General features: G+C 47.9%; 1 protein-coding gene and 1 long non-coding RNA gene across 5 annotated transcripts in view; one reads left to right on the top strand and one right to left on the bottom strand.

Moving 5' to 3' along the window:
* Msra (methionine sulfoxide reductase A) overlaps positions 1 to 12,705 on the top strand; it is a 317,284-nt gene that overhangs the window by 255,754 nt on the left and 48,825 nt on the right. The gene's annotated exons all lie outside the window — the stretch shown is intronic.
* On the bottom strand, positions 8,090 to 11,802 carry LOC121462031. The gene is made up of 3 exons (XR_005976248.1): positions 11,691 to 11,802; positions 9,741 to 9,962; positions 8,090 to 8,298 (listed from the first exon to the last, which is right to left on the bottom strand). It is a non-coding gene; the product is annotated as an uncharacterized LOC121462031 (long non-coding RNA).

Genomic DNA, 12,705 nt, shown 5'->3' with positions numbered 1-12,705 from the left:
CGTACTTTGGGGACCACAAATTCAGCATGGGGCGGCACACTGGAGCCGGAATTAGGGGCGGGGACAGGGTAAAATGAGGCCACTGTGATATTCAGCTTATAGCCCACGGCTTTAATTGTGGCGTGCGCCTGATCCAAGGAGTCAGCTCAGTGCACAGGAGATCACGGTTGCAATTTGGTGGTCGGTCCCTTGTTTTGAATGCTTTCCTGAAGTGCCATTTTGTCTCGGTAAAATGCTCCCTAAAAATACTCAAATATTTTTAGTTGTAGAGTACAAATCAGATCGAGCTGCACATTTCCCTGGTGAGCAAAAGTGATGAGTTTGTGTTCATTAACTCAAGGCCATCTGGTGCAGACACACTGCAGTCTGTGAACCAAACGTACATCAAACTCTAGGGATCAGAAAGCACGCCAGACCCAGTGTTTTGGAGAGCCGATAGCAACCAGAGGGAGGAAGAGGCCTCGGCTATCTTTTTCTTTTATTTTTTAAAAGTCAGCTCCGCTATGCAGCAGTATATCAGAGCATCCACAGTGCTCAGCTGGCAGACCGCACTGCCGGCTCCTCGCGGCCATCTGAACCGTCTTTGGGGTGTGCTTCCGCTGGCGCAGCCACCTCGCCCATCTCCATCTCCATGTGGGTGGGAGGAGGAGAGAGCACGACAGTTCCTCTCTCTGCAGTTTTTCCATCACTGTGGACCACAGCCAGAGCACGCTTCTGCGTGCACACATTTTCACTGAGACAAAGACTTCAGAACAAAGTCTTGTTCGAGGGAGCTGCCACACTCCGGGACATTCTTGGGGAGAAGGAGCTGCCTTCTACAGAGGATCAATGTCTTAAATAAACTCAGCTTCTTGGGGTCTTGCCCAAGAACACCCCCGTCCCCCGCAGTAGCAATAAGCTTTTTGTATAGCGCATTCCCTAGAGATGGCTGTGCTGTGCTGAGTCACGGCTGCTGGTTGCCACCACACTCCTTCCTGGAGGGTCTGGGAGGGGCCCCAGAGATGGAGTGAATGGGGGTCTTCTTGGTGGTCCTTCCCACCTCAGAGGCTGTATTGCCTAGATTTGGAACTGAGGACTTTGTTCTTATGTCAGGAGTCAGTCCTTAGAGCAGGGTGGCCGACTCCTCTGCTCTTTGGTGTGATTTTTGTGGGTAGCCAAGGCTCCACCTTTCAATGGCAGTTTTGCATTGGGAACCCGGACATGTTTGGTGGGAGACAATGACTTTGAGAAGATGAGAATCACATTCTCGCTCTCTCCTTCTCCTCCATCTCTTTCCATGCCCACTCATTGCCCTTCACCTTCTATGTTCTGAGATGCCAAGCACGTGCACAGCTATCCACTTCAAAAACGCTTTTGAACCCTACACAGGACAATAACACACAGAAATAAATAGATATTTTCCCATGTATGTGTAGGAAAATTTGTATTTCAAAAAACCACAAGATTAAATGATGAAATGAGACACTTTCAAGATGTAAACAGCTTTATTCTGAAAGGGAAGCAGGACCGTTAGTGTGTCAGAAAAATTTCTCAAAGCACAAGAGAACCACAGTGAGTTCTTATTGATTTTTTACAATGTGTTAACTTGTCCCAGCATGCATTTCTCAGTGCAGGACACTGCATGCACCTTGTTGCGCCACCCCAGCCCCAGCTGCTATTTATGGGTTAGCATTTGCCACTGTGGTGAACACATAGGAGCACTCTGCCTTTATTTCGTGTATCTTTCTTTGGCTATCACCATCCCTTACATACAGCATTTTGATTTTGGCATGAAGCCCTGAACAAGGGTGCTCTTGCGTCACGAGGGCTTGCCTCCCACTCTGCAGAGAAGTTGGCTCACCGAGGTCTTGCTGAGCCTCCGGCTGAGTTCCCACACAGTTGTGCTTTAAGTTAGAGGAGTCCACATTGTTTGTGAAATCCCACTGCACAATGCAAACTAAACACCCACATTCAGGACACACAGCAAGGGTGAGTCAGTGAGGGTCATATGAATTCTTAAGGAATTTTCTGGAAGAGCAGAATTTTGTTTTAATTTTTGTTTTTACAGTGAGTGGACATTTTTTAAGAAGAGAACAAAGAGAACCTTTGTTAATGTTTTACATTTGTATTTGTATGTGTGTGTGTGGTCTGTCTGTCTGACTGTGTCTGTGTCTGTCTGTGGAGTGTGGTGAGGTAGAGGGTGGACCTACCACAAAGCATGCCTGGATGTCAGAGGACAGCTTGTAGGAGTCAGTTCCACATGGTTCCTATGCCATCAGGCCTAGAAGAAGGCATCTTTGCCCTCTGCACCACCTCACAGCCTATTCTCGAGTATTTTTATACGTGTGTTTCTTTCCTCTGGTAACAAACACCGTAAGCGTTAAGATCCTACAATAACATACATTCTGTTTTGTACTGTAACTTTTCTTGGATCAGTATTTTATTACTATCTGTAGTAGTCACTTTTCTATTGCTGTGATAAAACACCATGGCCAAGGAAACACAACAGAGTTTGTTGTGGTTTATGGTTTCCAGGCATTAAAGTCCATCACGGCAGGGCGGAGGCATGGTAGCGAGTAGCAGGGAGCTGAGAGAGCTTTGATAGCTTTAATAGCAACCACAAAGCAGAAAGGAAAACAGGAAGTGGCAGGACTGTGGAAACCTACTTCTAGTAGCATGCTTCCTCCAGCAAGGCCACACCTCCCAAACAGTCCCAAACAGTGCCACTAACTGGAGACCAAATGTTCAAATAGAGGAACCTATGGAGAACAGTTCTATTTCAATCAACCTCATTATCTTTCATACCTTAAATGTTACTTCATTGTGTTGTTAATGTTTGTGCTTGTTATAAAGCACCGTATCTGTTAAATCAGTACATCAGGCTTTACCCAGTCCGGCAGTGTTTATCCTTTGGGTTGTGTGTGTTTCTTCACCCTATACACTACCGTCACAATGCATAAACGTTTCCTAGACTAAGTTCACAGAGGAGGAAGGGTACAAACAAGTGTGCAGGCTTTTGTGGCTCTTGGCCTGTGAGTCAATAGTATCATGGACTTTCCTTACGCTTCCGTTCACCCATGATGGGACAACTGGTTGTTCGTGGCAGCTTTGCTTTTCCATCTTTACTTCTTCCGGGGCAGGGTTTGTCATCTGCAGCAGCAGGATTCTTCCTCCAGCATCTCTCTCCCTCCGTCACTCCTCTCTGCTCAGCACACGTTCTGGTACAAGGTTCGTGCAGCGGTCAGGCCAGAGACACTGAGAGATAGACCATGTGCCAAGCGTGTGTCACTTCTTTGATTCTCAGTTTCCTAACCAGAGCAAATAAAGTCATGGGAAAGGATGCTCCAGAGGAGAGCATTGTCAGCTCTGGAAGTCCTGAGTTCTCAGCTCTTAACTATGTGTACGAAACAGAAAATGATGTCATGCTATGGCAGAGACGGAGTGCAGACTGGAGTAGGCCCTATCAACTCTTTTAGTGCACGAAGGATTGAAGACCTGGGCTGCGTGCGTGGCATAGTTGCTGTAGAGTCAGGCTGCTCTTGGATTCTCGGTGGTTGGATTCCAGCTTTAGAATGCAGATGTTGAGAGGGGGTCTTAGGAGGGCTTCTAACAGCAGATATGTCCAGGAATCCATCAAGACCGAGGACCTACAACAGAAAGGCCCAGACATCATAGGACAGAGGTTCAGAGTGGGACAGTGGAGAATCCTTGGAACTTGACCATAATTACGTATGACATCCTTCCACAGGAGCTGGGGCCTAGAGTCTCAAAAACGGAGAAACTTGATTTTATGATTGACAAAAGCGATTTGAAGAAACTGCTTTTTCACATTGAAGCTAACAGAAGCCGAGGTCCTTTAGGGTCCCACAGCGATCAGTATGGACCCAGTACCACTCCAGACTGCTGAGCTCTTGCATTGCCCTGGATTCCTCCATGTAGCTGGGAAGCTTGGAGCAAGTAGTCCCTACCCACACGGAAGGAGGCATTCAGGGACAGGCAGTCTGGATAAACTAACTTAATAGGCAGTTCAGTGTGTCGACTGTCTTATAGTCACATGATTAGACTGTGACCCAATCTCTTTGGCAAAAGATGTTTATTGCTACTGGATTGGTCATTTGGTCATTACTTCTTGTTCTTTTTCAGTTTCTTGGAACATACACATACAATTGCACGTGAGGGTAAGTGTCAAATACTTCATAAATTCAAACTGACATTTCATATTCTAAACCCTATAGTTTTCACTCAACTAATTTCATATCTCATTTGTATTTCTTTTCTTCAAAACCTAGAATCCTTGTTTGAAAAAAGAAACCATGGAATTGGAACATCCCCTGATTATCACAATCATTTCAGAACAAAAATAACAACACTAGTATCCTATGGGACAATACTGAAACTACCTGAACATACTTGATGCTGTTGGCCTGCTTCTTCCCAGTTTCTCAGGCGTGCTGTGCTAGCACTAACCAACCATCTAGCACACACACATTACATCTTCCCCTTGCGGTTCTACCAGTCTCGTTCCCATAGGTGGGTGCCCAGTTAACACTTATCTTCCTTCCATCTTTGTGTTGATTCCCTCATCATTGCCCCAGCTGTCTGAGACTCATTTTTCAGTAGATTCCCAATGAAGCCTCATCTCATGGAATTGGTGTTCTCCAAACTCTTGCATGGTGATGGTAGTTTATCCCCTTAATGGAAGGTAGTTTTGCTGGATATGAAACTGTTGTTCACACTTTTTTTTTCATCACGAGTGTGAGTATATTGTGTATGAAAAATGTAAGAAATTATCCAGGCTCTTCTAGCACTAAATATTGCTGTAAAAGAGCAGATGATAAAATCTCCTTTACTTTATAAGTCATGTTCTCTTTTTGCCTACATGCCCCGAGGCTATTACCCTCTGATTTCAGTCCTGTAGTCTTCCTGTCACATCTTGGTACTGGTCATTCCGAGTTGATGGTCTGAAGCATGCCATGCACTTTTCAATATGTCGTCTTAAACCTCTTTTTTGTGAGGGAAACTGCCTTACCAAGCATGTCAATGCTTTTCTGTCTCTCGCTTTGGTTTCTTTCTCAGGGGCCAGTTCCTATTCTCTGTCACTTGGTTCTTTTTTTGCCAGTTTTCACCATTTGGCTTTTTCTCAAAGAGCCTCTTCATCATTTTCCTCATGTCTTTCTGATTTTTAAAAATGCCTGTCCTGAGGCTGTGTCTGAGTTGGTCAAGTGCTTGTTCGGTCCACGCAAAGCCCCAAGTTTAATCCCCAGCACCACATAAAACCCGTATGATGGTACCCATCCACCACTCAGGAGGTGGAGGCCAGAAGATCAGCTACATAGTGACCTCAGCTACATAGTGACTTCAAGGCCGGCCTGGGCTACACAAGATCCTGTCCCTCCCCCCCTAAAAAAAACCACAGTTGTTTTTGTTTTGTTTTGAAGCTTCCATCTTCCACCTTCCATGTCCTATAAGGAAGAAAATACTGTTGTATGTATTATTACAAATGGTGTTATACTAATATTAGCTCTTATATTCCTTAATTTACAGCTCTAAAAGTATTTCATAATGTAACTTCAGGTCTTACATCATGTTCTTTTGTTGTTGTTGTTTTGGTTTGTTTTGGTTTCTGAGACAGGGTTTCTCTGTGCAACAGTCCTGGCTGTCCTGGTACTTGCTCCGTAAACCAGGTTGGCCTTGAACTTGGAAGTCCGCCTGCCTCTGCCTCCTGAGTGCTGTGATTAAAGGCGTGTGCCACCACCGCCCGGCTCACATCATGTTCTGAAAGCCTTTGTGCCACCAGAAAACAATATGCTATGATCTTGATTGATTGATATTTGTGCCTCTGTGATCCAAATGATGCTCTCCTCTACCCTAGTTTTCCATTTCTTTGAGTAAGCTTTGAGGTTTAACCTCAATGTCAACTCCAACTTCTCCTACTTCCTCAGGTTTCCCCAAGATAGAGGGCGGTCTCAGATGCAGGCCTCTTTGGCAGACTGGGGTTTTATGTAAAGACAGTTCCCCCGAAGTTTTGGAAGGGCGGGTTTATCTAGCTATTCTCGTGTTGAGATCTCCTTATGCTGCCTCACCGGCTGTTAAAAGCCATGTGATGGCGGTGGTGGTGGCATTGGTGGTGGCGGTGACTGTAGTGGTGGCGGTGGCGGTGACGGTGGCTTGCTTTTGAAAGCATCTCTCTTACACATCACAGCACTTCTCTGACCTTTGACTTGTCCTTTTGGTTTCTGACTGCTCAGTAGAAATTTTGCTTTCGTGATTTCACAGCTATATGGAGCCTACTACTTACTCACAGCCTCAGCTGGATTTCCATGCCCCACCCCCACCCCCGTGTTTAGCCACAGAACCCATGGATGTGTTGATGCTGATGCTCAGATACCTATTGCTTCACTCGGCTTTCTCCAGCATGGCTGGCTGCCCAGTGTCTCATGACCACTGGTGGCCTTGCCCGTGGTCATGTACTTTGGGGGCTCTCCCATCACCTAGTCGGGTTGCAAATGCTGTGGGTTTTGAGTTTAATTTCTTGGTGTGCTTTTGCTACAGACCCTGGGGGCAATGCCACAGCCGTTGCCATCTGTTTGGAACACACCCCCACGTGGGATTTTAAGCTAATGGTAGTAGAGCTTGCCATGGCTGTCCAGCAATAATTCATACAGTGTCCTGTATGTGACATGAAACCAGCACAGAGCTGTGTTTTGGTAATATGTCTTTTCTCCCAAGAGAATGGCTGTTCGTTTAGGTGGCAGAGACTCAAGATCCGGGCTTAGTCTGGGAGGAGGTCACCGCTAGGGTGTGAGCAGGGTCTCTCTGGTACTGTTAAGTTGAGATACCAAGTTACAAGTGTTCAACTGGCTTTCTTAATTCCCTGCCTGTCACTCTGAATGAACCTCCCTGACTAGGGGAGGAGGGATGGAGCAAGCCTGTGGCTCTCCTGCCTCTGTCTCTTCTAGTACTTTCTTCAGCAGCCACTTACCTGTGCCTTGGCTTCCCTCCCTAATTATAAAGTAGTTTTCCACCCAATAAACAGCCTACCCAGCTAATAGAGCCGAGCCGTGCCCTGGTGGCCTCTGCCTTTGTCCTGCCTGGCTCACAGCTCACAGTCATGCCTCACCACCCCCACAGTTAATGAGCAGGAAAGTATTGTTTCTTGAAGACATAATTCAAAAGACATTTGCTACCTTCCCCGAGATAACAGGCCTTTTGAAAGGCGCAGCGCTAGGAAAGGCAGAGCCGAGAGCAGCGATGCCTTCCTGTAGCTGCCATGAGTCACATTAATAGCTTCCCGGTCCTGATTGGCCGGCCCCTCTGGAGTCTGTGTCTAAAGTTCATTAAACTTCGTTGCAGAGGTTTGGGCCTGGAACAGAGACTTTTTTTTCCCAGCTCGAGTCTCTAACTCCCGTTTACACACTGATGGCTTGGGGCAAGGTGAAGGATGATCTCATAGACTCTGACTCTCCCCTGTCAGGGAGACAGATATCTTTGGGTCCTGGGCTGCATCAACCTGTCCTTTGATCTCACAAGGATCCTCAGGACTGGACTCAGGACAGAAGTAGAAACTGCTGCTGAGAGACTTGCCTGATGACCCCTGCCTTTTCAGGATCTCTCTGCCTTCCTCCCAACTCCCAGAGAGCCAGCTACATTTGGCTCTTTGTTTAAACGTATACCCAGTAACCAGCTATCCACATAAAATAACTGAGTTAGTAGGGGAGCTGGTGAGAAGGGTCAGCGGGTAAAGGCTTGCTAAGCGAGCATGACATCAGAGTTCAATACCTGAGTCCCACAAAGATGTCTTCTGACCTCCACACACTCACCATGGTTTGCATGCTTGAGTACACACACACACACACATACATGCACACACATGTGAGCCATACATGCACATGCAAATACATTATACACATGCATGCACACACATACACACACGCACACTCACGCAGTGCATGCATGCACACACACACAATAGTAATAAACTACTTTGTTAAGCCACTCTGATTTTCGTTGTATAAACCATGTGTCCCTGACATACACCTAACATGTTAAACATGAGAGTGTCACCCTTCTATGTGTCTTTTACCTTCTTGTCACTGCCCTCCTGCCCATTTCCTGGAGGAAGTAACTTCCTGTACCCTGTGCTTCCTTTCACTCTTCTGTCCAACTGGAGTTTCATTTTGCAGGACTCCCTTTCTCCAAGGAAGCAAAGTAAAGATGCTTGGCTTTCAAGACAAAGAGCTGAGGTTTCCATTCTGGCTTTGTTCCAACTTTCTGTGAGACTTGGGTGAATTAGTTAATTCTGAGCCTCAGTTTTCTTACCTAAAAAATGGGTGTAAAAAATCCCACCATCACTCTGTTACCACAAGATTATTCTGATAATAAACGTGTCAGAAGCCATGCCTGACACAATGGAAATGATTAAGATGTGACTGCCTTTAACAGGAAGCACTCCCGCCAGCAAGTGGGAGCACTCCCAGCAGCCTGCCCACTGCCAGGAAGAAGCTCTATGACACTTGCCCTGTAGGTGAGCATCATCCAGCACCCACAGGGAGCCCAGCACCCCACAGAGAGTCCAGCACCCAGAGAACCCAGCACCCACAGAGATCCCAGCACCCACAGATAATCCAGCACCTACAGAGAGTCCAGCACCCCACAGAGAGCCCAGCACCCACAGAGAAGCTTTCCCCTTATCTCTCCACCATTGCCTCCAGAGAGGAGGGTGGTTTCAGATGGGTTCCTTTTGCAAAATATCACTGGAAAGACTAGAAGATCAGTTCATGCCTGGTGGTCCTGGGTCCTTCCTGGTCTCTGTCTTTCTGTGTCCATTTCTAGCCACAGTTTCCCCTCCTACCACCTCTACCTCCTACGTGTTCTGGTTTCCACCCCTGCCCTCCCTCTCTACACACTTAAATGTCCCCCTGCAACAGCAGAAGCCGTGCTGTTTTGCAGCATCTTGGGTGGAGGAATTTCTTTCTGATCCATTTGGTGTTAAGGGTACTCGCGGGACACATTCAGGAATCCTTGCCAGTCCTTCACCAATGTGGTTGGCATGGTTTGCATGGTTGGCCGGGACCAAAACCAGCAGAGCGTTCCCCAGAACTGCCCCTCTGGCTGCCTCATACCCTCTTACAGACTTCCTTGTCTCCAGAAACTCTCATGCCTCTTCTGTGGGAGATGCCCTGTCTCTGGCCTGTGGATCAGGGAAAATGGCCGTCTAGTGTTCTGCTATGGACAAAGGGAGGGTGAAGATACTGTGTTCCTCCCCAGAGCAGTAGGTCAGAAGGGGAAGGAGCCCTTATACAAAGTCAACTGTGTCCATACCCAGGCTCTCCCAGAGGAGCCAGGAGCTCAGAGCCCCTCAGCCCTCCAGGGTCTCTATCCTCTAGCCACTGGCTCACATCCTCACGTGACTGCAGCCACACTGTGGTTGCTCAGGGCAGGAACCGCAGCTGGGTCGTCCCTTTGTCCCCGAGTGAGCAGACTCTTCATTCAGCTGAGGGTTCAAGCCTGGGTGTGGACTGCATCCCAGCCACGCCCAGCTGAGGAGACACCACACACATTTGAATTCTCTGAGACCTCAAAGACCATTTGCTTATCACTCAGAGTCCAGACGAGCAATTCCTCTGTGAACCCACATTTGATTTGCTTGTCTTTTCTGCCCAGATGACTAGATGTAATCCAAGGACCAGTTCAGCCCTACTCCCCTCACCCAGGGACTCTCCTCAGGACCACAGCGCTCTGAATTTTGTTAGCTTGCTCACCAGCACCCAGGAGGTATACTTCCTGTGTAGTTACACCGTCCAAGCCAGCTCCCCTGGCTCAGCTGTGCTGGGGACCTTCAGCAGCTGCACAGGAGACACTGCTCAAGGCCTCACCAGGAGCTCTGCACAGCCCCAGCTTCCCCAGGTCTGTCCTCCCGTTCCTTTTGGCATCCTAGAAAGAGTTGAGGCTGTCAGGAAAAGCATCTCTGCTTCTTTCCAGCACTGTAAGAATTAAAAAAAAAAAAATTATACTTCCGATCACACACACATACACACACACACACACACGGCAATCACACATACAATCACACACACATAAATGCAGTCACACAATCACATGTACACACACAAATAGTCAGAGGAATTTGCTTTTTTGAGCCCTTTTGACATTCTAAGGGGAGAGGCCTCGGGTGAGCGACCATTTTATAAAACGTTCAGATGTCTTCATTGGCTTTGAATGGGTCTCCCGACTTGTTTCCTCTCCAGGCCAGCACACCAACACCTTACACACTCTCTGGGCCCACAGTGAAAGTGTCAGTGGAAGACTTGGTAGGAGGGGGATCTTCAGATGAGAGACACCGCCTTTGTCCATGCTGGGCAGACCTGTCTGTCTGTCACAGACCCCGGTCCTTCCTCCCCGTGATGCCATTACGGGGTTCGGGCTCCCTGCCTGATGCTGCACTTTGCATGTCTCTGCAGAATAACACATCCGAGACTCCCTTTATCAGCTTTGTCCTCACCTTTCAGTTTCCCAAGGAGCCCCAGCTTTGCCCAGCATACTGATCTGAAGCAAAATTAGAAGCTCTTCCCTGCTCTTGATGTCTAAGGGCCTTCCCGAGTTTCCACGGAGCAGCCAAAGAGAAAGAAAGAGAATAAGTAGAGCCCAGAAGAAGCAAACTTTCAGCTAGTTACCATCTTCCTCCCTCTGAGCTCCCAGTACCGTTCTTAATTTCCTGACCAGCTTGCGCCCCTCCCCCGCTCCCTCCGAGCATCTGTGGCGGTTTCGAATTGAGCCCTGTACCTGCTGCTCTCAATCCTCAACATACCATACCAGTTGCATTGCCAAACAGCGAACTGCCAGCCATCTGCCATCCCAAGGCAGAATTTACATTGTTTTATCTTAAAATAACGCCTCCGGAATAGCAAGCCACGCTATGCATCAGGTTTTAAAACTGACAATCAGCCAGAATTAAAAACAAATACCAAATGGGCATAAAAAAAGAACAGGGTGTGTGTGGCGGGGGGGCGGGGGGCTGGCATTTGACAGAGAGCTTATTTTTCAGCTTTTTTTTTTTTTACCTGACTTTCTACCAAAATAGCCACGCCACTTAATTTTATCTACAACCACAGGAGCTACTTATAGACTAAGAATATTAACGTGTTCCTTGCCAGGAGCTATGCAGAAATGCAGGTCTCTGGGCCTAGAGCAGTGGTCTTGGATCTAGAAATATGGCACCTACCATAAGCCCAGATTATCTCAGCCTTCTTGGACTGGGCTTCCTGTCTGTGACTCAGAAAAAGCTTAGGTAGGACAAGATGGAGCCCCTCGGCCGAGATACATGCTGACTCATGGGTGAAGCACACCTTGAACCCAGGACTCCTGGCCCCACCTCCCCTGCCTACCCCTCCCTCCTTAGCCTCTTTTGACTCCCCATTGTGCTAGAGGAGGCCCTCCAACACCCTTTAGTTTTTAATGTCAACCTACAGCAGCCTTCAGGGCAGACAAGAATGAATGGGACTGGGAAGATAGCCAAGCAGTGAAGAACATTTGTTGTTTTGCAGAGGCCCCGGGTTCGATTCCAAGTACCCAGAACTTCAGTTCCAGGGAATTCAATGCCCCCTCTATCCTCCTCAGGTACCAGGCACACACACACTGAACAGATATGCATGAAGGCAAAATACACAGAAAATAAATCTTCAAAAAATTAAAAAGAATGGGCACAAGTATACCTGCAGGGCTCGGACACTGGGGACTTCTGGGTGCTGGCCTGTGATCTCGGAAGAAGAGCCACCAACATATCTGGATGCATTTCCAGGGCAGATGGTCTCAGAGGAGTGTTTTATTCCAAAGAGGGAAAGAAAAGAGGCTTCGTGTTCCTTTTAGAGAAACCGTTCCAGGCAAAAACAGGTTGGGGGAAAGTGTGAAGTCTGAGTGGGCTGAGGAAGTAGAGGGCTCAAAATCTATACCCAAGATGCTGCCTGCTGTTTGGAACGGCACCATGGCTGTGCCAGTGGGAGTTGAGAGGTTCAGAGAATACTCAGGCAAGACCCTGGGTGGTCAGAGTCAGTCTGCTGGAGGCTGGGACTCTGCATGTGCCAGTCGTCGGAGACTGACTAACCTTCCTTCCTAAGTCCTCCAACCTTCTCTAGACCGGAAGCCTCCAGCTTAGCCAGGCTCCCATGTGGGTTGAAGCATGATTGGAGTTGTTATTGCTTTGGGTTGCTTCTCTGACTAGAAGGGGGACGCATCCTTCTACAAGCTGCCTCCCATCCCCAGTGGGTCAAAACCCTCTTTCCTCCCTGTACTCCCAACCTGTGGTCTTGAGTGCTGGTCTGTCTGTCCCTCTTGTGGGTCCCTTGAGGTCCACAGTCACCGTTCTCCTCTGTGGGTCCTGTGCCTTGATAACAGGGACTGGATTGACTCTGCAGACCTGAGGCCTGGGCCTGGAGTCACACGTCTGAGAACCTATGTCTGACTCCCTGAAGCCACCAAGGCAGTGAGCACTCTGACTCCTGTTAAGAGAAGACCCATGTGCTGGCCATCACGAATTTCTCTTTAATGTAACATAACTCAGTTTATTATTAATAAAAGAACCCTGCTAGATGGTGAATCAATGCAAACACAGGACCCTGCTTTGCCTCAGTCACAGCTGCCAGAGTAACTGAGGAACCATTGGGACCCAGGGCTCACAAGAGCTCTGTGGAGATGGTCCCATTGCTCTGTCTCCAGTGCTGGTGGCCTCCC

The sequence above is a fragment of the Microtus oregoni genome, unplaced genomic scaffold (genome assembly GCF_018167655.1).
Source record: "Microtus oregoni isolate MIOR12 unplaced genomic scaffold, Mior012 000001F_ref0000356, whole genome shotgun sequence".
NCBI classification, from domain to species: Eukaryota; Metazoa; Chordata; class Mammalia; order Rodentia; family Cricetidae; genus Microtus; species Microtus oregoni.
This window is presented reverse-complemented; position numbering and strand designations above follow the sequence as displayed.